General features: G+C 47.5%; 1 long non-coding RNA gene across 2 annotated transcripts in view; it reads right to left on the reverse strand.

Annotated features, from left to right (window-relative positions):
• Positions 1–2,284: 2,284 nt before the first annotated feature.
• Positions 2,285–25,728, reverse strand: part of LOC107202915 — a 49,762-nt gene continuing 26,318 nt past the window's right edge. Inside the window, exons 1-4 of one of the 2 annotated variants that reach the window (XR_004497114.1) lie at positions 12,602–16,376; positions 9,619–10,584; positions 7,242–7,489; positions 2,285–6,604 (exon numbers count right to left, since the gene is read on the reverse strand). This is a non-coding gene — a long non-coding RNA (uncharacterized LOC107202915). Of the gene's footprint in view, positions 6,605–7,241; positions 7,490–9,618; positions 10,585–12,601; positions 16,377–25,728 lie in introns of those variants that run through there. The other variant, XR_004497113.1, reaches the window with a different exon arrangement.

Genomic DNA, 25,728 nt, shown 5'->3' on the forward strand with positions numbered 1-25,728 from the left:
CAGCCACACCTTCAACTCCAGCACCCAATTCATCTGTTCAGATCAGAGCAGACAGCTCTCCCAAGAATCCTCTACCACCTAAACAAAGGTCCCATCCCCTCCATACGTGGGAGACAGACAGCAGATGTATGACAGAGAATCCTTCAGTCTTAGGCACAGTTCTGTCACACACTTGGAACCTGCTGTGGCGTGGGAAGATTCTGACACAACACGAGCAAGGCAACTACCCAGTGCTGTTCCCAACCGCGCTGTCTCACAGTCATCTCAGCTTCTCGCCCAAGCTTTCCTGACAAACCTCCTCGCTCCTACCCTAACAACTTCCTCCATCTCTCTTCACAGAGCAATGCTGTATCTGAAGAGTTAACTCCCATAGGGACTCTCCAGATTTCAGCATCTTTATTGCCTTGCAAGAAGATGAAAAGCAAACAGCAAAAGAAATGGGGAGGAGGAGGGAATGGCCAAATCCTCAGTGCAAGGTCAGACACTAATACACCATCAAACTAGTAACAAAGAAAAGTTAACATGTCCCTTGGGTGACATCATGTACATTCCCTGATATCCTGTCTCCTTTCCCCATCTGTCCCTTTGTCTCTGCGCTGACTCCTGACAGGCCAGACCTACTGAGACACATCTGACAAGGCCTGCCCAAAGAGCAACACTGCATGGGAATTTGATAAAACATCCAGTGGACACCCCCCTGACCCTTCCACTTTCTCCTTCCCTCCATATCCACTTGGAAATGGATTCCTTCGTCACCCTGCTCATAACTGACCTGCACTGGATTGCATCCTTTCTCTGGGCAGCTTTATTACTAATTCTAAGCACTTGGTAGCTGGTCCATTTCCTTCCCCATAGGAAAGGAGGACCCTGCCACATGACCAGAGACACTGCTCAGACAGCACAGAGCTTTTCTGCCCAGTCACCAGGATCAACACTTCCCAACTAGCGGCAACTGTTCACTCCACCTCTTTCAAGCTCAGCTTAATCCTTTGCAACACAATTCTCCAAAAGGTGCAGAAGGCAATTTATCAGCTTGAAACCTCTGCTCAGATACTCTGCTTGGGATGGAGATTGGCTTTCAGCACCAGCAGCTGAACACATGACCTTGACCATCCTGCTCTTCCACTTCTTCACCACCCAGCACACATCCAGTTCGTACCCACCTGCAAGCCAGAGCCCTCCATAGCAAGCGTGGCAACTCCACATTTTGCATGGCATTAAGATCACTGCCTTTCACCCAGAACAGAGGAATGCTGCTCATGTGTGATTTACTCAAGTCACTGACCACAGAGGAAGAATTCCCATATCCTGAAAGAGCAAGTGCTCATTTTCAGCTCCTCCATCTCACTTCCCTAGGACACCAATTATTAAGGCCCTAAGTTCTACTGATATCATTTAAAACAAGTCCCTTGGAATAATTTCCCTTGCTCACTCATTCTCAGGTGTCAACTTTTAGGATCATGAATTCATGTACTACACAAAAAAAATGTAATAAAATAGAGTCTGTAAGATATACAAAATGGACTAGGCTACACTGCTCCAGAAGCAAAAGAGCCTCCAGCACTACAGATACATTAGCCAGGAGGGTCCTTAGCAATGTCCCCCTACCCCTTACACCTTTTTCCCTGGCATTTGCCTGCTTCCTCCATTAAGAGTGCAGGCACTGCAGCCCAGCTTGCCTTGCACTCTCGTTTCCTCCAACATGTGATACAAGGGGTCTCCAGCCACCGAACATGCAAGCAGAAAGCGAGCAACTGACCCTATGCAGACTCCCACTTTCACCTACATTTGCCAAACAACCTCTCCAGCCACAGCACATTCCAGCAGTTTACAGCTTCAGCAAGAAACATCGTAGTCTCTGAGCAACAGCCTTACAGAACACAACCCTGTTCATCTCCAGCCATCATGTTTGCTCAGACATCATTTTAGAAGTCTGCTCGCTTCATTCTGCCTCAGGCCCAGATCACATCAAGCAGACCAACCCCAACCAGAAGCACGAGCTCTCTAAAGCCTCAATTAGCAAAGCAGAGGCTTCTGTACAACTGAGAAAGCCTCTCTAATGAGAGCTTTCCTTCCAGCTCTTTGATTAAGCAAAGTGGCCAGAACAGCAAAAGTGACAGAAATGTTCACTGGGGGCCTTGCATTTAGCCTGTGTAGGCAGCCAAGCCAACAGCAGCTGACGGGGTATGTGAGCACACACTCCATGAGTGAGAACCCTGGGAACAGACAGGCAGAGCTCTGCACCACAGTGCTGCCCATTTCTAACAGCGGTTACCCCAAAAACGCTACACACACAGTCCATTGAGCTTGGAGCTCTCGGTATCATGAATGCTTTATCTGAAAAATGGGAGCAAGACAGAACTGCAGAGATTTTCTCTGCCAGCAGGAGCAAAAATGGGAAGGGGAAAGACATATGCAGAGTAAGGAAAATACCGTATCAAAGGTAAAAATGGCAAATGAAATACAACTCAGTGAAAGCTTAGCTCTTTACCAGAGGTTAATAGCTCTTTATCATAAGACTTTCAAGAGTCAATATCAAGGACAGCAGGGGAAGATTCATACTGTGCGGGTTCTGACACCTGCAACTGGGAGGTTCCTTCATAGCAAAACAAATCACAACAGGTCTTCTGGAAGACCGAAGTGGTGGATGGCCAGGACTCTCTGTAGCTCTTGGAATTTCCTTTAAACACCCTAGTGCCATAGCAAACGGAGCGCTGGACATTGCTTTTGAGCTGAGGCAGTCAGTGGGATACACTGGACACCCAGCTGCCTCTCCTTAAAACAGCCATCATCATCTTACTGAACTGCCCCCTGTCTGTATTTCACATTTCCCCACAGCTGGCAATGAGTTCTCTCATACTGAGCAGTACAGAGCAGCCCCAATAAGCACTGCCACTTGCAGCATGTGCCTCCTCCAGCAGAGGCAGGAACAATTCAGTTACTCAAGGAAAACACCATTAACAGCTTCCTTTTACACCATTCTTCTGGAAGCCAGAGTCCAATGAAATCCATGTAAAACATTAGGTTTATCCATAATGTCCTGCAGAAGCATGGCTACGCTTCCCTCTGGAAGCTGTGGCTGCATGCAGCAGCCAGAACCAGACGCAGTCAGGCAAGTTCTAAAGAGCTAAATGCTCACTGCCAACAGCCGCTCCTGCTTCCTTTCAACCTTCGATAGCCAGAGGGTTAGCATGTACATCCTGCACCTTTAGAAATGGTCTTAAATCTAACATTTTTGCTGCCTTTGTCCTGTCAGATAGGATAACTTCTTAAGTCATCCACTGCTGCATGTTACACATAATTGAAAAAATTATTTCAGATAGCTATTACAATGCTCCAGTGACATTTCTTTCACTTGACCAGCAATATCTATAACAGCATCCATCCTCCTCAGGATTTGGAGCCGTAGATATTGTCCTACCCAAACAAATTTCCACAGTGATAGGCAGTTGGTTCTGCCTTTATTTTTCCCATCAAACACAACTGAAGTAAAACTTTCCTGCTTGCTAGACTCCGATGTCTTCCCTACACAGTTAGTTTACATATGTTAAAAGATTTATCAGCTCCTTCTTCTCAGGGAGAACAGCCACATCATGTTTTCCTGAAATTACCATACAGATTGCTTATAGAGGGACTAATATGATTTTCCTTATTTAGAAACCAACAGCTGTGTAATATCACATGTTCTATTTAGCCTGGTTTTTGTCAAGCTTGAGCTGTCAAAAGCAGACATGCTGGCCACAGAAACAAAAGCACAGAGTTCATCCCTGGACCACTGGGCTTGCAATAGACAGACCAGAGCAAGTTAAGACATGAGCAACCAAGAATATTCTAACTTTTGGCTAGGAGCTCCTATGGGAACCATGGCAACACAGGAGGGCTGCAGTCCACACAAGGCTTGGCCTCACTGGGAACACCGGGCTAGCCTGTTTTTGGGAGAACCCAAGCAAAGCCAGCTGGCCAGGAAACAATCCAGCAAGGGTCACAAGATTGCAAAACCATCAAGGAGCCCCTGCAGCTTGTCCTAGGGTGGCTGGAATCCACTCAACTGGCACCTCCTCACGTGTCTAAAACAAAGCTGGAGGCCAGACTTAGGGTCAAACATCAGCCCCTAAACCTATGCCAAGATAACAAGGTTAAACAGAGGGTCCTGAATTATTCCGCATGAAATCAAACTCCCCTTTCCCTGGCCTCAAAATTTGTGACCGGACGCACATAGTTATTAGCCAAGTGATACCAGAGGTGTTCAACTTAACTCTACTCCCTTAGAAGAAGACTCCTCTGCAGACAGCTCTGCATGAATAAAAAAAAACAAAAAACAAAAAACAAACTCAGTAGGTTTGAATAGCCAAAAAAAGCATCTAGAATTTGAAAATAAACCAGCAGGAAGTGTTTAGGGAACATTTACACTCCATTTGTCTCATGTGCTAGCCAGCTAACATCACATCCCCCAAACAGCAAAGTCTCCCATTGCCTTTCATTCCTCATGTCTCTGTGTTCACACACCAGAGACATCAGCCAGAAAAACATCCCTTTGTACCACCACGATCTACCTTGTCCCAAGGCACTTTGGAATACAGTTAAGCACCTGCTCAGACTAAGACCAGTCCCAGAATCCTTTCTTTCACCAGTGCACACACTCCGCAGCCCTGCAGGCACAATTCCTAGCAAGCTACAAGGTAAAGGCTCCTCTTGTCTCCCTAGTTCTTAAAGCCCAATAAAAATTATTTACAGCGTCTCCGGGCTATCTGGTTTAATCCTTTCCAGCTCAAGTATGACACTTGCTGGGACACTATTAGGTTTCTTACGGTGCTCTGACTAGCAATCACATCTGTACCTGACTGTCAGGGGACACTCTTGGCTGAGCCGGCCACCCTGGTCTATGCTGAGAGCTCTAAAATTTCTCAATTGAAACATTTGAAAGTTAATGAACCCTTCTAACACAAAGCTCCCACAGCTTGAGAGTTCTTTTATGAGCGCAGCACACCGTGGATGCACAGGAAAAGCTCACTTCAGGCAGGCCTCTCTTTTCAGAACTCATGCAGGCAGAAGGCCAGACTCTCAGGCACAGCAAGAGGCACTCAGGACCAAAAGGCACCACCCCGCAGGATAGCTGGGTGGCTCTGCCACGTGGTACTCCAGGCCACAGCCCGCCCCAAACAGGGCTGGCTACAATCACAGGCACTCACTGGACTAATACATGGCTGCTATAAATGGCAAACCACTCTTAACTCTCTGAAAACAGTCATCAACTCCCAGCCACTGTCCAAATGTGAAACAATTACAAAAAAAGGTCAAGAGTCACTAACAAAGAAACATCATTGTGGGGGAAAAAAAAAACATCTTTTCAAAGCAGTATTTTACTTACGTCCATCTTCATTTGAACCTCGGGTCCTCTTTCAGGAACGCTTTCCTGTCCTGTGAAGCGGGATCTAGAACCAAAGCACCCCCCACAGTTCCACATGACCATTGGTAAACCCCAAAATCCATCAGTAACCCAACACACAGAGTCAGACACAGAGAACTGGTGCCGTTTTTACAGGCATTGAACAGGTTCTTCCACTGAAGGCAAGTACGTGAGGCAAGACCAAGGAAACCCAGTGCCTCTGCTCCAGAAGCACAACCTTCTTCTGGCTTCCACTCATGCCAGCTCATATTCCTCCCTCCAGGACCGCGCACCTGGCCCAAATGACACCATCCAGCCCGGGGATACCACCACATTTAACTGGGAGCATTGGAATGGGGCCCAACCCACACCCAAGCACAGGGCAGACTAGGCTATCGTTGCCATAGCAGAGAAAGGGACTGGCTTTTGTCTTTCAGGTTTTGGGTCTCATTTTTTCCCCTTGTTTTTTAATTGCTAAGCCTGCAGTTGGGGCTGAGCATGGGGAAGGGGGAAGGGAACAGAATCTGGTGAACAGCTGGGGCCTATCACTTTTCATTGCAGGTCTTGGAGAGATGTGGTTGACAGAGTGATGCACAGAGGCTGTCCCAGTTAATGACTTCACCATTCTCCATCATTATCCCCATCATTAGGAAATTAGGAGGACAGAAGGTATTTACTGTAAACCTGCCACCTCCCAAGGAGAGATAAATAGAAACTGATAAATGGGATCTTCTGGTGCTGTTCGTCTATTAACCTTCTGCTTCCCAGTTTAGGCATATGCACGCTATCCTGCCATTAATATCCAGTAATTGGCATAGCAGTGGGCAACACGCTCCTACCTTGAGCGTCAAGCCACGCGCACCACGGCGCTGCGGCTGGCTTCGGGGAGGGGCTCCCACGCACTGCTCACACCTCAGCCCCGAGGCTGAGCGAGCAGCCAGACCTGCTGGGTCTGAGCATCAGGCATGGGTTTGATGGCAGGAGACTTGGGAGGAGGAGAGGGCACTGTGTGTGCATGACCTGCCCTGCATGGAACCAACAAACCAGCACAAAGGGACATCGGCACTCCCAGCTGAGCACCCACCTGTTTTGTCAGCATACCTGCATCTACAGCTCACAGACACCTCTGCGGATCAGAGTCCTACTCACTGCAATCTCTCAGCGTCCAGCAAAGAAGCATTTTCCTCACCATCTCAAAGCCATGTGTTTTGCAAGCTGCTAAAAAAAAAAAAAGGGCAAGATTCTGAGGGCTTGGAATTTACTAACTTACCTTGCTGGTCAAAAACCAGCTAAGGTTTGAGCAACCTGGACCGACAGTTCTGCAGCTCCCTGCCCACACAAAAAGCTCTCTGCACGTGCTGACTTGCTTCACTCCTACAGCCTGAACATCTGCAAAGGAACAAGTTCTCAGATGGACAAAACAAGCCACTTCTTTCCTCAGCAACCCAACCCTCCAAGGCTGAAGCAAATCCCTACTTGAAGACCAGGATTTTACCCATCTGGAAAGCAGGGCCGCTTGCAGGTCAGTCAAACAACTACAACCCTCTTCATTGTTTCTTCCACCTACAAGATTACCCCACCACTTTGGAAAAACTCTGATCTGCTGCAGCTTTCCTCTGCTACTTGACATTATTAACTGCTTTACTTACCCTACCTCTAGCATTTTCACATGGTGTGCAGGTGACTATAATTCAGAGACACCAGCCAAGACGACAGCTGCATTTCTGATGAGGAACAATCAGAAAAACTTAACACAAGTCTTAAGAGTCCTACACTATTATGGCAATATTTATCAACATAAAACCTTTTCCAGAAGTTCAGGGCAAACAGAGGGCCTGCTCTTGCATGTACTAACCTGGCAAGCAGCTCATCTGCTCTATGCTGGATGGATGGCTCCAATACCCTGGAAGTCAAGTGCTGCAGGCAGGAGCCATGCTCGCTCCTTCCTCGCGTACTCTCTTGCACACATCAACCCACTGCAGGAGACCAAAGCCAACGTGACTGTGATGGCGAGTTCTAATGGGAACACCAGTATTAATTCCCATCTGTCTAAGCAACTGGCAGTGTCCATCAATTACAGCAAGAGCCAACTAACAGTTGCAGCTGCAAAATAATAAAAGCAGAATTAACATTTCAAGTTCCTGTCATTCACCTGAATTTTTTACAGTTGTAATTAGCAAGCTGCAGAAGCTGTCAACAATCAACATCAGCCAATCTGTCTGCACCAGGAACCCAACTGCCTGCCAGAAATTGTCTTCGACAGGTTTTTTTCTCCCCTTGCTTCCCTCTATTAAAATTTTCCCTTCAAACCCCCCTAACACTCTCGTGCTTTTACCACCAGTCACTAGAATTGAACATGTCAAAACAGCGAGAGACAGAATGACTGACACTTAACTGATAAAGTCATAATTATTTCCTTGCTCCAAAGCTCAGTATCAAAACATGCTGCTGTCTGCCTCCCCAGGCCTCTGCTTCCCTGCCAGTGAAGAACTAGTGCTGCAGCCCCTTCCTAATAATGTGGCTCTTACTGAGCCCCAAATATTCCATATGTGGAGAGGCTGAGACAGCAAAAGAACCTTTCCAGCTAAAGGCCTGCTCTTTGAGGAGCAGGTGCAACTGTTTCCCAATCTTTAGAAGAAGACCTTGTTACACACATTAGAACACACAGGGGCTCCATTTCCTCAGGAGCACCTGAAAGCCCAGTGCTCCCAGGGCTTCAATTTCTTTTTTCTGTTGTGCCACACCAACAAGAAACAAACCAAAAACTAACAAATAATCAGAACGAAACCAACAACTCCAAACATTTGCTCATTTTAGTGTCAGCCAGAAACCAATTCTTTTTTTAAAGACCCGAGAGCAAGCAAAGCATCATCCTTGGAGACTACAAGCACCAGAACCAAGATGCTGTATTTTCAGGGTAAAGTCAGGTTCTGTTGTATGTTGGCGGTTTAATGCAGATTTGGGGTTTTTTTTACTAAATCCTCACATTTTTAAAGCTATTGATCCTCCTTGAAACCAAGCTGTGATACAGGTGAGATACAAGTCACCAGCAGTTAAGAGCTGATTTTTAACCTCTGCATTCAAAGCTGGCTAGAACACACTACACAACAAGCAGGAACACCTGTAAATGGCCTGGGATAAATGGCTCTCACAGGTGCATACTTTCAAGTAATTATCATCATGCGAACTCGGCGCAGCTGGGGGAGCTCTCACCCGCCGCAGCAGCGCTGCGCTCATCCCCAATGTCGCCACCAAAGGCAGCCGAGCGGGGCACAGCCGTGGGTAATGGTTAAAACAAAGCACTGCTTGGAAGAGAAGCCCTAACAGTGCACTCCACACGCCCTCTGCTACCCGACCTCCACTTAATGCATTAATCCATCTGCCAGCTGAGTAACCACAATGAAAGGATAAAGCTACGTAAAAAAACCACAAAACAAAAAATCCAACAAAAAAACCCCAAGAGCCTCAACGATTTGTATATCCACCAACAAAAACCGCATGAACCACTCCTTTTCTTCAGAAAGCACTGCACAATAGGTTTCATAGACAACTTGTGTAGATAGTTGCAAACCCGGTAGACTTAATGTAACATTACTACGTTAATGCACATACTTGCTCCGAATTACTGAGTTACCACTGTCTTAACAAACAGTAATAGTGGAAGGAACACAGGGCAGAAACCCGTTCCCCGGCACGTTTATACACATAATACTGATAAACTGAACAAATACTAAGAGAAAAACCTATTTCGTAACACGGAAATATCTGAGGAGCACACTAGAGGAAAAGCTCCTTAAGCACAAACATCACCGACCTGAAAGCACAACAAAGAAATACAAACTAAAAACGTACTTCTCCAGAAACTGAGACTTAAACCTTTTAGCACAATATCAGGCAAAATCCACATACTTTGCAAAGGAACATAAATCTCTTTTTCCCCAGCTAGGCAGTGAGACAGGCTTCCAGCCTGGGGCAGCGCCTGAAATCCTTGCGCTGCCCCTTGGAACCAAACCCATCTGCTTCCCAACACAGCAAAAAAGTTTTTCACAGTTTTTCTCAAACCCAGCCTATGAGACTGGTAGCAGCAGGAAGGGTACAGGACCGTCTCTTGAGCTTAAGCAACTGCGGCTTACACTCCCATCCCGCGGGCAGCCGCAGCCCAGGCCAGGCACCCCTCAGCGGCTCAAAGTCCCAGGAAACAATTCCCTCCAGAGCAAGTAAAGCCTTCTTACCGACAGCCGGAGTCCCAGGGATGACGGGATGTGCAGGACCAGAGCTTCCCGCCGCGTCCTGAGGGACGGGACCGGACCGGACTTTCCCGCCGCGCTCTGAGGGGAGCAGCGCGAGCTCTGAGGGACCGGACCGGACCGGATTTTCCCGCCGCGCTCTGAGGGGAGCAGCGCGTGCCTGAGGGCAGAACTTTCCCGCCGAGCACCTGAGGGCACTGCACGTGGCCTCGGCTCCAAGGCCACGTGACGGGGGCGTGAGGGGCAAGTGCGCGCCCCCTGCTGGTCAGTCCCGGCGCGAAATGGCGGGATAAAATCCCCGACCTTCTCCTCATCCTAATGTTTGAGACTAGAAATGTACTAGAGCACGACAGATTCTTTCAGATCAATAAACAAAGTGAAGGCAGTACAGGAACTGACACAAGGGAAGCCTAAGGAAGCCTTGAAGCCCTGTGGCCTGGATTCACAAATGGAATTAAATATATATATATTTATATATAGCGCCCAAACAGTGAAAACATTTTTCTGGTATCTAATCTGAATGTCCCATTTCAACTTAAAGCCACGATAAACACTCCAACTGCTTCCCCAGCAGCAGAGGCCATCTCCCAAAGGCTGGTGGTGCAGTTCCAGCAGTCAGATGTTCCCCAGAACGGCAGAGGGGCACACAGGACGAGCTGTGCCGGGTGCCAGGGGGTGCCAAGCTCGGGCCCTTGGCCCACGTGTGCCGGGTGCCAGCGGGTCCCGGTGGGCCCACGGCGCTGGTTCCGTGGCTGGAGCTGCTGTCTGGAGCAGAACCCTCTCAGGAGCTAGTGCAGATGCAAAGCCTGTGAGAGGAGCAGATGACAGAGGTCAAGGCGTGCCTGGCTGTGCTGGAGTCACAGTGTGAGCCAAGCTGTCCGACTGACCGCGAGGGGCCCGGGCCAGGCTGTCACTCTGGCAGCAGCAGGGGTGCCACGGCATTTAAAATTCCTGTAAATAAGACAACAGTGAATATTTCACATGGAGCATAAACAGGTACTTTCACACACACACAAAAAACCAAACCAAGCCATTTCACACAAAAAAAAATTTAAAAATATTTTAAAAAATACCCAAAACCAAACCAAAACCAAACAAAACCCAAAAAACAAAATGAAACTGAGCAAATAAGCAAACATTGCTGTATCCTGGTCTCCTGCCACAGATCCTATTTCAAGGGATGCTGCTCTTATAGTCCCTGACCTCTTAGCAAAGGGCTTGGCCCTGGCTTTCACTGCTGAATATTATTTCTCTTGGGAATAAGAGATAATGAAACTGAAGTGATGGGAAAAATATTTATGACTCAGGAGGGCAACTACAAGATGTTTTGAAGCATTTTCCCCTTTTAAACTCTCAAGTCCAGGGGAGGGAAACTACAGACCAAGTCTTTTTAAACCCTAGGAAGTCTCGAAGAACTGTTTTATCCTATTTTAATCTTATCAACAGCAAACACACCCTAAGGTGTTCAAGAACCACCCACCACCAAGTACTCATGGCTAATTTAAAAAAAACAAGTTGTTTTTAAAATTGTATTGTGACCATGGAATGTCTGGAGAGCCTGAGTGTGCTGAGTGTTACATGAACATTGCAGACTCATGAAGTTTGAAAAACCGTATTTGTCAGCAAACAAACGTCCTGGAGGCTGGGTTGTGGAGCTGAGGGGTAAAGCCTCATCACTGTTTGTCACGGGTCCCTGCAGTGTGCACAGAGCTCAGCTGCACAGTGAAGCCAGCACCCAGCTGTGACACAGCTGGAGATATTTACCTGTAATCCTTCCCATTGCTCCTGCCCTTCCCAGGCCAAGGCAATGCAGGTAACTCACACAGTGGCCAGCTCAGCAAGTAGAGAACATTGCAGGCAAGTGTCTGTTCAAACACAAGGGAACTGGGATTCTGATGGACAATATTTACACCTTGCCCCAGCTGGCACCCTTGTTCTGGGACACCACCCTTGCAGAGAACAGCACTGCAGAGTCTCAGGATGCTTTTCCCCTTTGCCAGGGAAAATGGGGCAATGTGCATTCAGCAGCAGGGAAAGGAGTTATTAGTAACAGAGCCTGGGGATGAGGAGGGAACTCTGGGCACAGGATCCTGTCTATGTACCTGCATTTGCACCCATTGCCCACACAGTGAGTGTCACCCAGTCATTCACTCACCCACCCTCAGCATCTCTTGTTGAAGCTGCCAGCAAGTGTCCCAAAGATGGTAATAGTTTTGATCAAAATGACTGAGTTCACCAAAAAAAATAAAATCACCATTTTCTTCCTTCTTTAGTTCCACTGATTATTATGATTAAAGGAACAAAGGAGAGGAAAAATAAATCCAAAATAATTTCAACACCGAGACCTTTCAACACCAAGACCCAGCTCTAAGCTACTGAGCTCCCCACTCGCACACTGCCTCCTTCTGAGACTCCAGCATACAGCCTGAGCAGAGTGTCAGGGAGTTTGTGACACTCTGTGACCAAAGGAGCTGTGGCCCACGTGACTGTGGTGTTTCCTTCACCCTTGAAATCACGCATAACTCCAGCAGAACAAAGTGCCCTGGACAGTGTTCATCCTGGGACAACTCACTAGGAATATTTTGCCTAATTAAATACACTCCATTCTCCACCGCACAGCAGATCTCTCGGTGCTGGAGAAATAATATAATTTCTTTTCAGTGAGATGGTTGTGCTTTTCCTAGAATGTAAATTAATTCCTGCGGGGAAGGAGAGCGAGGTCTGGCCCAAAGAGCGCTATTTGGCATGATCAGCTCTCCTTGCTGTCTCACAGTCATTCCTGCACAAAATCTGATGTGGCAGCTTGTTTGAAACTTGTTTATTGGGAAGAGGTCATAAGCTGAGCACTGTTCAGAACAGGTCAGGCTTCTGATTAAAGGGCGAAAAAACTGAAATGCTTCACATGCATCTCTGAGACAGAAGCTTGATGAGGAGAGAGAGCTTGTTGTAGAAGAATGTTGCCAAGTACCTCACATGGCAGGCAGCAGCAGACTGCAGGACTGGTTAGAGCAGGGGAAGATTAAATAATTCTGCTGTCGGCATTAACAAATAGTCACTGTTGTTCTTCTGTACTTCAGGACAGGTTCATGCTGGAAGAAAGGAAGAAATGCTCCTCTCAAAAAGGGAGATAATATGAAACTGTGTCAGCCCCGAAGACCTGAGAGTCAAAACAGATGGGGAGAAAGAAAAACATCGTGAAATGATCTGCAAAACAAAGGAGAGGCAGATCATCTGCCTATCCCTGGTCTTGTACCACCCCAGTGGCTGAATTCCCATGTCCTGAGCCCCAGCTCCGTGACTGTTTCCCCAAGGTCTTCCTTCCATCTGTTGTGCTTTTTGCAGCGTGTGGAGAAAAAGAAATTCAGGGCTTTGCTACGTTATGCATTGTTGCTCTTACACATTCCTGTCAGCTCCATGTCAGCTGTGCTGTCCCAAGCTTTAGAGGCTGCAGCCTCCAGCCTGGTGACGTTACCAGGCTGCTCTCAGCGCCATTGAACCGGAGCTGTCATGCACTCCAGAAGCACCAGGCAAACAGCCATGTGCTTCCTCTCCTCCTCTCACTCTGCCCTTCTCCTTCCAACTTCATGGTGACGCTATTCCAGGGAGCAGCCTGCAAAGAGAAATTCCTTGTTCCCCGCAGTGCTGGTGTAACAGTTTTCTTCTTGCCAAGCTCACACACTCTCCTGGTCAAGCCCTGCAATGTCCTGCTGGGGGACTCTGAGTTATTTGCATCTGGAATGGAACAGCAAAACCATTCCAGGGCCCCCTGTAAATGCTGAAGTAACTGCAAGTCAGGAAAAAAGCAACTCCCAGATTTTCCAAGAAGAAGAAAATGCTTAGGAAACAGAGTAGGGAGAAACAAATTAAAACATGAGAAATCAAAGTTCTGTGAGAGGCTTGAAACTCCACTAAAAAAGTAAAATCTGATTAATTTTTCAAGGATGATTTCCTGATCAACAGCTGCACAGAGAAGGGATGGCCCAAGCTGTTGAGTACAAGTGCGTGGTCCTTAGCTGCACTTTCCCTGGGAAGCTGTGCAGCACTTCCCAGGATCTCCTGCTCTCCTGGGGCAGCCCACTCCCAGGAGCTGAGCTCAGCACTGCGTGCCCACAGGATTACTGAACCGGCAGAGCTTTTCCAGGAGCTCTGACCCTGCATTCCTCAAAGCTCTCTCACTCCTTAGAGCGTTATGTCCCTCTAACCTAGAGAGCACCAAATAAATCTCTCCAGCTGTTAATCCCAGGCAGGCTCTTGCTAAGTGCTCCCTGGAGCATGAGGTGCTATTTTCTTCAGCATACACCAGCCTTAACTGTACTTATAACCCAACCACTCCTCTGGTGAGAGCCTAGAGCTGGGAGCAGGGACCTTCAGCCCCACTGCTGCCCTGCAGGGATGACAGAGTAAAACCCCAAACCTGTCGTCTGCTCTGTTCCACACAGGAGCCAGAAGATACCATTTATGCCACTTAAAGTACAATTGTTGTGTGTTTCCAGCCGGGCTTCCAGCATGCAAAGTGCTGGAGATACAGGGAGTTTTTAACAGATACTTAGAAGCCCTCAGGTGAGGCATTTATTATTAAGAAACCAGAAAGTCATAAGAAGCCCAAGTAAAGCAATAATGCTGCTTCTGACACATATATTTTGCCTGCAGCCTTCCATGCAGTGCTTCTGAAAAAACAACCAACCAAGCAAGCAAGCATATCAGCATCCCACACAGCTCCTCGCCTCTTACAGTGCTGAACTTAGCCCTGGGGACAGCACAGCTCTGGCCTGAGCCTGGGCCTGAGCACCCCAAACATCTCCTCTTGAACTACACTCCAGCCTGAGCAGGTTTTTTGCCAATTAACAAATCAGTGTTGGATGCAGAAATTACAAAGGCTCCAAAGCAGTATCACCTTTTGAAAAAACCAACCAAAAAGTGTTCTACTCTAAAATTAAAGTGGGGAGGACACAGGAGAATTGCCCTCCCTCGTGCCTTTCCCTTCTGCTCTTTAGAACCACTTGAAGGACTTCCTTCTGCCCCACCCCCAGTTAAGACACTGCTCTCTCATGCACTCTCACACTCCCCCTGTCTCCCCATTGCAGTCTCCAGCAAAATGTCAGAGGAAAAGAAAAGTGACAAGCTCCCAAGAAACTGAATAGCTCATTCTGTTTGAATATCACATTAACCCAAAGCTCTGCTGCTTCATTTGTCAGCTTTTTCAGCACTCTCCATCTCTGCAGCCCCCCTGACCCGGGTGCTCTGATTAGCCATGATCAATGGGCACATTTGTGGGAGCTCTGTGCACACTGCTGGACCCTCGGCCTCGCCCGCTCATGCAGATAATAACGGCTCTTCGAGTCACTTGCCCATAACTCCAAGCTTCATTAAACAGGGGGGATGTCACCAAAAGTCCCTTTAACTGTCTTTTCGTTTGCCCGTAAGGGAAAAATTGACAGTGCTGAAAAATGGGATTTGGAATATAAATAATCCCTGGTTTGGGTGTTGTAGTGAATGTTCACAGTTGCCTGAGCCCCCCTGCAGGAGCCTCCTCGCTGGCATGGGTGGGAGGAGAGGCTGTGCAGAGTGGGGAGACTGCACAGAACAGGTACAGCTTCCATAGGAATGATTTTCCCAGCACAGAGCAGGCACTGGGCAGAGAGTCAGTCACCTCTGCTGCTGGCTGACACACTACTTTCCATCTACCCTAAAGATGAAATGAAAGTCTGATAAATATCAAGGGGAAAATAAGAAAGAAAAAACTATTTTCCCAAAGCAACGAAACCCAAACCCAACCTTTGCATTTATAGGTCATGCCAGATATTTCCCTGACAGGCTGTTCACAGGGGTCTGAACCCCAATTACGGTAAAGAACTACGTAACTCCTTATCTGCCCCCCCAGGATGTCCAGGACTATTCTCCTCTGATCCCTGAGGAGCTTTCTCCAGTGCTCTGTACAGATCATCCCTCCACTGCCTCAGTGTGTCTGAGCCAGGAATTCTTTCCAACAGAGCCTTAGGGCAAGCCCTGCACCCCTTCCATCCCCCAGGAAAGTCTCCAAATAGATCCTCCCATACACTTCAGCCAAGCACTGTGCTTGTCCTGCTGCAGCACATTCCGTGACACAGACAGGCTCCCAGTCATTTCCATGGACTCCAGAGCAGGTTCATGCACTGTCACCTCTGCTGGGAAGAGCTGCAGAACCAGGCTAAACAGGAGCCCCTTCCTTTGGGAGACTCCTGATCCCAGAGAGAATTTCCCTTGCCTCCAGAGCAGAGCCTGCAGAATAAACCACTGTCTTTAAAACAAACACTCCAGCATCGGGCTTCTCATTAGCCCCAGACTTTTGTCCCCTTATTCATGGGAAGGAGCACCCTGGCCACGGAGCAGTCGTTCCAGTGCTCTCCCTCAATAGGGTCTTGTTTCTCTGTCGGAGCTCGCGGCTCTGCTGGGCTGAACTCCCCAAACTGCAGCGATTATTCTGGCTGAAACAAGACAGAGAGCACATCGGGATCAGGCCACAAAGACTCCAATAAAGGCAACAAGCACATAATAAAGCCCCGTGACAACTGATCCTTACAAAAGGCTGTCCTTACGGAGTGATGTATGGCAAGAGTTTTCGGCCCGGTGCTCCCTGCTTTATCCGGATCCAGTCAGCCCTGAAGCTGAGATGATTTCTGTGCTGTGCTCTCGTTTTCTCCCTCCTGGCAGTACTGCCCACGGGACAAGGGACAGACTGACAGAGGCCAGCAGTCTCAGCAGGGACACTTCTATCCCAAACCTGCCCCTCCTGTCCTGCTGTAAAAGTCTGAAAGGAGGAGCAAGGGGGAGGAAAGGAATGCTGGACACACAAAAAAAGAGGGGGCAATAAAGATGACATGCTTGTGCAGTTTGAGGGAAGGCAGTCTGAATATGCAATGGGAGTGCAGGCTGAACCCCAACACCTGCTGGATGTAATGGACTCTGAAGTGTTGTTTCAGAATTAATCAAGTCATTTAAAATCATAGCTGTAGTCTCCATTCACTACTCCTGTGCATAAACGCACTGATCCCGATACTCATCCATGTCGGGTGACTTGAGCAATATATCACCATAATTGCCATTTTAGGGCTGCAAATTGGAGCTAAAATAACCAGATGCAAAAGAGATGGCCATATCATACTCTCAAGATGGATCTACAAAGTTCAAGGAGAGTTCAAGCATGGAAGAGGCAATAGAGAGGGGTCAAGTGTAAGGAGATTGTTCATGTTCAAGAGGAATTAACTTTACAAATATATTGTTTCTGAGGTGGTAATTGTACCATCTTACAGCTATTCATACCTCATTGAATCTTTGCATTCTTCTCAGCCATTAGAGTGATTGTTCCTCGTTGAAATAAATTTGATTTTGACAAAATATTCTGTTTCAAAACTGCAACTGCAGTTTTGCAAAACTGCAAATTTCCCCAGGATTTTCTGCTTGAAGACAATTCCTTCTGAAAGCCCAGAGCACAGAACCAGGTATGAGATCTTCAAACTACAGGCTTAGCACCCATGCGAGTAACAGAACTCAGAATTTGAGATCTCATCAAAAAGAGCCTTTAGAGCACAGCTCTCACCCAAAATAATACAGTGTGGCTGTGGGCCTGGTGTGGGAGCTTGGAAGTATTCAAACACTTCAGCTACCATGGATTTTACGCTTGCCAACACAGGAATGCCTTTCAGCACTCAAGGATAGTATTTTCCAAACAACTTGATGAACACAAGTTCACATAAGAGCAAAGTCAGTTGTCCTCTGAAGAAATCAAGTGACAGAGCATCAGGGCAAGGACCGTAGGAGCAGGAACAAACTGTCCTGCCTTGTTTGGCCGAGGCTTACAGCCAGGTGATGCCCCACAGGAATACAAGCACTCCTGTCCTCAGAAGTCCTCAGCAGTCCTACACATCTCTGCAAACCAAAACAAAGGGCATTCCAATCAGTTGTAGGGCAGGTGCCTACGGAACTTTTAAGCCTCTCACCAGCACTAGTTCAAGAAATTGCTTATCTTTTACACTTCAGAATCAGGTGAGCCCATTAATTTTGTTCCTCTTCCCAGCTTCAAATTGCACTATTTAAAGTCTGATTTCAGCTTATTACTGAACCACCCCCAGACCTAAGAATTACTGGCAGAGTCTAGTAAGCCACCTGCACAGCCAGAGAAAACGCACTTCCCGTTGTTCCTGTAAGGCTGGCTAAGTGTCCCCTGCAAAGCTGTGATTCCAGCGTGCTGCTGAAACACCCCCAGCAGACAAAGGGGCAGCTTCCAGCCCTGTAAATCAGCCTAGCACCATTGTGCAGGGAGAGCCGTGCTAATTCATCCTGCGAGGAGCCGGTGACCTGAGCCCTCCCCACAATGGCAGTACAGAGAGCTAATGTGCTATGGGTTACTTGGTAATTCCTGCAGCATAATTGGCCAACATGGAAACGGTAGCAATGACTGAAGTTCATAACTAATTGCAGCCATTACCGAGACAGCATTATTTATGATAAACTGCATGCACTAGGCCTGATTCCGATTTCACTCACATCTCATTCCAGGCAGTTGTTTGACAGGTAGCTGGTGATGTCTCCCTGCTGGAAGAGGCTAACCCTCATGGCTACAATTGTGTTTTCAGCATATCAATTCTACATCACGCTGAGAACACCAGGAAAGCAAGGGTTTTGGGGCTTGAACTCTAGGCTGAGGGGAAAGAAGTCTGCATCTAAATTGTTCTTTGATTGCCTGACAGCAGAACTCTGCTAGCCCATTCCTGGTGCTTCAGGCAGCCTGCTGACCTGTCTGCTCCTTTACTCCCATGTTTACCTGGCTGTCAGGTCAGGTGGGACTTCTGCAGCCCCACTTGACAGGTTCAGCACTGGCAATTCAAGTGTTTCAAATCCTCACGTGCTGCTTTGTATGGAATGGGAACAGAGAAGGCGGATTGCCTCAAGAAGCTTATATGCCATTTACAGCTCAAAATAAATGGCTTCCGTTTCCCATTTCTTCCAGAGGTCTGGCTGTTGGGTTTCAGCAGGAGTTTTTGGGAAGTGGCCTCCCCTGGAAGTCTGTTTTCAGCTACTGGTGCTCAGCACAGAAACCCAGCTGGAGGGAAGGCGGCTCAGGGCAGCATCACTTGGGTACTGCCCTAAACGCAGACTCATACACAAACATACAAGAATGTGTGTGTGCACATACATAAAATGTATGTAAATCAGGTCTCCATAAAGTGCCCCAGTTGGACACGCTCATTACATTTGATCCAGGCAGGTCAGAGCCTGGAGTCCCTTGCGTGGAATGAACAGTTCCGTATCTTGTCTAAAAACCATCATCTGCAAATGGTAATTTTTCGCCACCTTTCATAAACACCAGCAATAGTGCAGCCCTCTCTCCCCCTCTCTTTTTCTTATTCAGGATATCAGGCAGATAAGAGTTATCAGTAAAGGTCATCCTCAATTTCTGTACAGAAATGATCTGTCTCCGGTATGTAATAAACATTTATCCATGCCTTTATTAGCTATATTGGATCTGACAGTTCTGTTAAACCATTTTCTTTCATTTTGCTAGGTCATGACGGTTAATGCTGCTAAAAAATCTCATCACTGCTTTTGATCACTGTATTGTCTTCCCAGCGTTAGCAGGATTTTGTAAAGGTAAGCACTGGCTGGAATGACCTATTAAAGTTACAGCCCGTTGAGCTCCTGGCTTTTTTCTCCCCACAATAAAAAGCGAAGGAGTGCAAAGCATAAATTCTACTCCCGGGGTTATATTTAGTTGGGCAGCTGACATTTAGGAGAGCAGCCACTTCAAGCCCACTTTGCATCGGTTTCGCTCCATCTTTTTCACATCCTCGAGTGTCTGAAATGGTGCTGGGAGCCACAGCACGGCAAATGAGCACAATTAGTGGGACCAGGAGGTGATGTCCCGGTTAACCCCCACCATGCCAGCAGCATGTTAGGCAGCTGCTCAGAAAGCAGGGGCTCAGTATAAAGCCACAGGAAATACCAGAGAGTACAAAGACCCTGCTGAGCCTTCCCAGAACTGGGATCTGCAAAGGCAGCAAGAGGAATGCAGCTCCCTCTCGTGTACCTGGGCGAGGTTCATGGTCAACGCAAGTCTGCCAGCCTCTGGAGGAAGTTCAGTGTGTGAGTTTAACCTGCTGCTCCATGCAGTAAGCAGAGGGCCCCTTAGCCTGCTGTCCTGCCAAGCACAGCAGCCAAAAACAACAGGTTCACAAGGTACAGGTATCCCTTGTTGATGGCTGGCAACAGAAACCTATCCTCAGAAGGAGCCTGCACTGAGTTGTGAACAGCTTACACACAGTCACAAAGCCCAAAAGACCACTCTACTGAGGGCAGAACAGGGCAATTTGGGGATACTGCAGCCACAGTGGCTACCTTAAACATGTCTAGCTAAGAAGTGCCTTCTACCTGCAGTCCTGTTTTCAGACTGTAACAAAGGCTTGAGATCAGTGGTACAAAAGAGCATATCATCTCTTTCTGTAAGCGATATATGGCTTTTCAATTTCCTCAAGCAGCCCCTTAGTCAGCAGCAACAACCCACACCATCCTGCTCTCTTCTCCAGCTGTACCCAGCTGTAGCTTCACCAACTTCCAAAGGAAAATGGGAATGGATGACTGCAGCTACTCACGAGAACAACAGCAAAATATTTTCCCGGTCTCCACGACAACAGGCATATCAAAGAGACAAATCTCTCTGACTGCTTCTCCCCACGCTCTCCATCTCCCTGTGTCCTGCCCGTCTGCGCTCCCCACTGTCCATCTGACATGTACCTGCGGCAGCAGAACACCTCCTGCCTTCCTATAAAAATGACTGCCAGCCTCGTATACACAGGGGTTGGTGTCCCTGCTGCCAGGACCCTGGTCAGCCCCAGGGAAATGCAGCAACTCCCATCCCTGGCTTTCCTCTTGCCAAAAATACCGCAGCTTCCAACAAAGGAAGATCAAGGGTGTTAACCCTGCCGCCCCAGCTGGCTCGACCCAAACCTTGTTCTCGGTACCCACGTTCTAAGGGAGAGGCCTCTTTCCCTTGCTCCTGGGTGGCCAGCCAGTGTCAGCAGCTCCCTGTGATAATTCACGACCAGGCACGGCCAGTGCCGAGGGCTCGGCGGCGGGGACCGCTCAGGCTCCATTATCCTTCTCTCCAGCCCAAGCTGCAAGGGCAGACAATAGACACACAGCCCCAGAGACGCACTCTGACCCCGATGCCTCGGACCACCAGGCTGCTAAACAAGGGGCAGGACCCCTGTGGTCATGGGAATCGCCAGCCTGCCTTTAAAATTAACTGTGTTTGTTGGTGAGCTTGGCCAAAGCTGTCTCTAACACTTCCAGGTGTACACTCTCTGCAAGATATTCTCAATCTGGATACAGACAGGTGAGCACAAAGAGAGGAAGAGAGAATGCCTCAGAACAGCGTTTGGATGAGCAGCCGCTGCCTGTGATTTTTTGTGTATAGCTTTAGTTTAGCTAGTAAGTCAAAATTTGCTACTGATCCTTTCCATACTACAGTCAGCCAAATCTGTGCCTTGTTGAGGACAGCAGCTCAGGCCCAGGGCTCTGTTTGCTGTGCTCTGCTTAAATCTGCTTAAACGCAGTGAAGTGCTTTCTGTTGGCTGGGAGCAGCTCACACGCTCCAGAGAATTCATGATCAGCAGCCAGCTTTGACCAGCTCACCTTGTACAGCTCCTCCTCTGCACATCCCAACAGGACTCAGAGGGTTGTGTAACAACTGGTTTGGAAGGGCCAGTTCTTCCAGGAAGATGGCAGTCCTGATTTCTCTATGAGCAAGCAGATTTGTGCAAAGAAATTGAACACCTCATGGACCAATTTGCCAAGTTGTCTTTACAGTGAGATATGCAACATATCTTAGTATATGCTGATGGACTGGAGAACAAACACAGTGCTAAAAAGTAAAATGCATAGCCAGATAATGCAGCTGGTAGTTAATGGCTACAGTATGTGACACTTCATATCCACCGAGTCAACACTGAGCTGATTTGCCTTCCCTGCTTTCTGCTAAGCAGGCTGGCAAAGAAGGAGAGTGGTTGATCTAGTAATGTATTTAACACAACCTTGAACTGAACTACAAGCAAAAGCCAGAAGCTTGCCTCATTTTAATAGTTAAATCATTTCTTTCTAGGACAAAAACATAAAAACATAACCCCCAATCCTGCCCTGAAGTCATTACCAGCATGATCTTCTATTTGAAGTCTTGCAAATGCTCAAGGAATGGCCCTTGTGATTTGGCCAAGGCAAACCAGGCACTCAGCAGCTCTACACAGGCCAGAGGAAATGCAGATCCCAGTATGAGAAGATTAAATTATTATGGCTTTTGCAACAGGGGGCACAACTGTGAGTGGCCCCCTTCCTCTGCTGACCAGGCTGTGCTCCTCCCTGCCGTGAGCACTCACTGTCACACCTAATATTGGCAGGCTTTGATAATTATAACATTGTCAAGATAATAGCAGGGAAGTTTCAGTAGAAACTCCATATTCAAGAGCCAGCTGTGCACAATCCCAGTTGCTTTTTCTAAGAAGATGCCTTCAAAAAGCAAAATTCAGCCTTAGCTTCTGAGAAAAAAAAAATAAAAATAAAAATAATTCCCCCTCACCAAAAGTAAAAGAAAGGAAAGGAGGTTATTGGACAGGAGAGGGATAAAGACATTATTACATGAGTTTACATGTATTATTACATGAGTTTAAATTTCTCAAAGTTCTCAAAGGCATTTTGGTCACATTGCAAACAGAGAAGCAGGCCTTATATCAGAATAATTATCTTTGTGAGGTATACTGATTGCTCTGATCGAGCTGGAAGAGTTTGGGAGCTTTGCTCCCTCATTCACCTTCTTGCAGGACATAACCATTCAACAGCTCAAACGAGATGGGATATAATGTGATTTATGGCAAGAATGGTACTATTGCTCAAGTCCAAAAACTCTGTATTTCTTAGGGTTTTGGCAAACTTGCTGCTTTGTCCACACAAAATAATGGCTTAAGAAATGAAAGGAGAAGGAAAAAGTCTGCTCCGTGTCCTCTTTGTCCTTTCTCCCTATTTCACTCTGTCATCCTGAGTTGCCCAGGCTAAGGGCTTCAGGACTCTGGTGAAAAAGCCCAGCAAGGCGAATGCCATGCACTGAGCCCTAAGGGCACTGGAAGCTCCCCCTCTCCTGCATTGAGGGCACCCCTGCAGCCCACAGCCACTGAAGGGCTGAGCTATGGCACTCACACAGTCTTCATCTGCTTCTTCTGTGCTTTTTGCTCACCTTGGCCTCATTCTACACTTCAAATAGTTTTCTTTTTGAAGTCCTCTGAATTCAAGTGACTTCGCCAGTGCTTTACACACCTCTCCAAATATGTTGAGACATCAAAACTATATATTTGCTTCTAGATTCAGGACCTTTTGGTCAGTGGACTGCACTGAGCAGTGCTGGTCTGTAACTTCAGTCCCAAAGCACTTTTCACAGAGGGAGAGAGAAAAAGGATCAGAGTTTAAAACCACCTCAAGCAAAGCCAACCTTCACTCTCTCTTGCTGACACCTCTGAAATTCTGACAGGTCTGTATACAGCTCTTTAGCATATCTCAACTCACACAGTGCAAGTTACAGTCCAAAAGGCAGGTGATGGGGGGAATCCCACAATATTTTACATCATTTGTCCTGAGCAGCGTTTATACATTTCTAGGCCCTTGGAGGAGTCAGAAGAAGGTAGTGGAGGCAGAGAGACCTACCTGTGATTCACATAAACTGGGGATGTGTCTGTTCACTGGCTGGTGTCCTGTAGAGTTATATATACAGCAAGAGTGATGTGAGCATAAATGACCAAGCAGAGAAATGCCTTCCCTGACTCTCATTTGCAGTACATTGCTGTGTGAGCAAGTACCAGCACAGAAGATGCAGCACAGAACAAAACCCCACAGGACAGAGCTGGAGCCTCAGGCCAGAACCACTGGAAAGAGTATTCCTTGAAGGTGGGAAGCTACTGAGGGAATAACAACCTCTAAAAGAAATCAACAGAAATGAGCAGAGATGGTAGCTAGCTGGATATGCCTAGGAGACATAAATACCAAAATAAGAATGGCAAGTCCTTCCCCTGCTTCTGGCAGTACTGCCTCCTTTGGAGGCCTTTGAAAAGCAGATCACAGCGCTAATAATCCATCATTTCCTCCCATGGACCAATCCAAATAATTGTGTCCCACCACCACCTCCCTGTCAGGAGACTAAAAGACAACAAAACATTTATTAAATGCTTTTGAGTACACCCTGTAATTCCAGCAGAGTAAGGACAGAAATATATATATAGATAAATAAATAAATAAATAAATAATTATATTTTTATATATATATATTGCAAACAAAATATGTCTCAGCAGCACAGGCTCACTGCCCCAAAAGCACCAACCCCAGGCAATGGGTTACCTGCATGCTCAGCTCTTTCTGCCTTTGGCACCCCTGTGCCTTGGACAGCCAGCCTCCCATAGGAGGCCGAGAAAGGGGCTGCCTCAACCCCCAGTACTGGGAGTAGCACTCCCAGCTCAAGTCAAGAGAGTGGAAAGAGTCTGAAATCCCTGACAACTTTACTTCCTTCCCTCTCACACCAGGCTCTGCTCCTGCAATTTAGTTCAGAATTCCTGCTGTGTCACTCACTTGCCCTTCAGGACTAACAAGTGGACATCACAATGGCTTGCGGAAGGAAAGGTATCAGCAGAGCATAAGGAACAAATCCAAGGGATGGAAAGCAAGGAATAAATTCCAATGTTTCAGCCCAAAACATTAAAGTCCTTATACAGCACATAGATTTTGAGGGGTTTCCTGTTTTTTTTGTGTCTTGGACAAGCAAGGGAGCAGGCATTTTGCTGGGAGCTGCTGAATGTGGAAGGGCAACTTCAGGATTCATACCCACAGCCCAAGTGTATCCCCAAGCTGGCTGCTCTCTCCTTTGGGAGGGGCACTGTGGGACAGGCAGGAGAGGGGGAAGGAGGGAGGCTTTTCTTTACACTTGTGCTGTGCTGAATGTGGACCATCTGTGCCCCCAGCTGGAGTGCTGGAGATGGTCTGGCACTTGAACCACACCATATTTACAGATCTAAACACAAATGGCTACTGCCTGATTGTTTCATGATTCATTAGTCAGACAAGCTCTCCTCTCCCGCCAGCACAGCTGTTACAGAGTAAACCTTTGTCACTTAATAGGCCTGATTATTACTTTCCATCAAAGGTATTGATCTGTGTCATCTCTACTTAAGGGAAAAGGGGAGAAGCGAAAAGGGGACCAAAATGTGTCGGGAAAACAAGAAAGGGGGGAAAAAAAATTCTGAAAGAATGACATTTCTCTGGTGAGCAGGGGCAGCGGTCAATGCATCTCATCTCTCCTGCCTGTACTGTGCTGGTGTATTCATTTGCCACGGTGCCGAGGTTACTGGTGGAGATGAAACGTCTCACATGATGTGGCGCTCCTTGCGCCGCACCAGACTGCTGCACTCACACAATATGGCCATGCATATAATTGCTCGGCCAAAGACACTACGTGAATTAACAAACAGAATTTTTAAAAAAATAGAAATCAATTAAGACAAGCAGCAGAAGGTAAAATACAGGTTCATCTCCAAATGGCACTGCAGAGATTGATGGCAAGACGTGGGTGAGCAGCCCCGGGGCTGAGGCCTCGGCCGCCGTGGTCGGTGCCGCTCCCCCAGTTTACACCCATGGAGAAGCTGGTCCTGTTTGTTCAGGGCTCGGGTGGGATGTGGCTGTTACATCATTGCCATGCAGTGCTCTACCACAGCTTGAGAGCTCCTCGTTGCTCCACAGCCACCTGCCAAGCTGCCATTGCAGCAATCCGGGGTTATTGTGGAATCACTCGCTCCGCTGGCAGGAGGAGGTTGGCATAAGCCAGACTGGGAGTTTCATGGGCCCTCTGACTCCCAGCACCGTTAACAGCAGCATTTTTGCTTCCTGCTGCATCCAGCATGCCAGCAACTGGGAAGGCAGTTCAGAACCACAAATGTGATGCTGGGGAGTGAGCAAGATTTCCAGCAAAGAGTTTTACTCTCCCTTTTCTTTGCATTTAAGGCATCATCTCTCCTGAGGCCCATTCCCAAAGCCCT

The sequence above is a fragment of the Parus major genome, chromosome 4 (genome assembly GCF_001522545.3).
Source record: "Parus major isolate Abel chromosome 4, Parus_major1.1, whole genome shotgun sequence".
NCBI classification, from domain to species: domain Eukaryota; kingdom Metazoa; phylum Chordata; class Aves; order Passeriformes; family Paridae; genus Parus; species Parus major.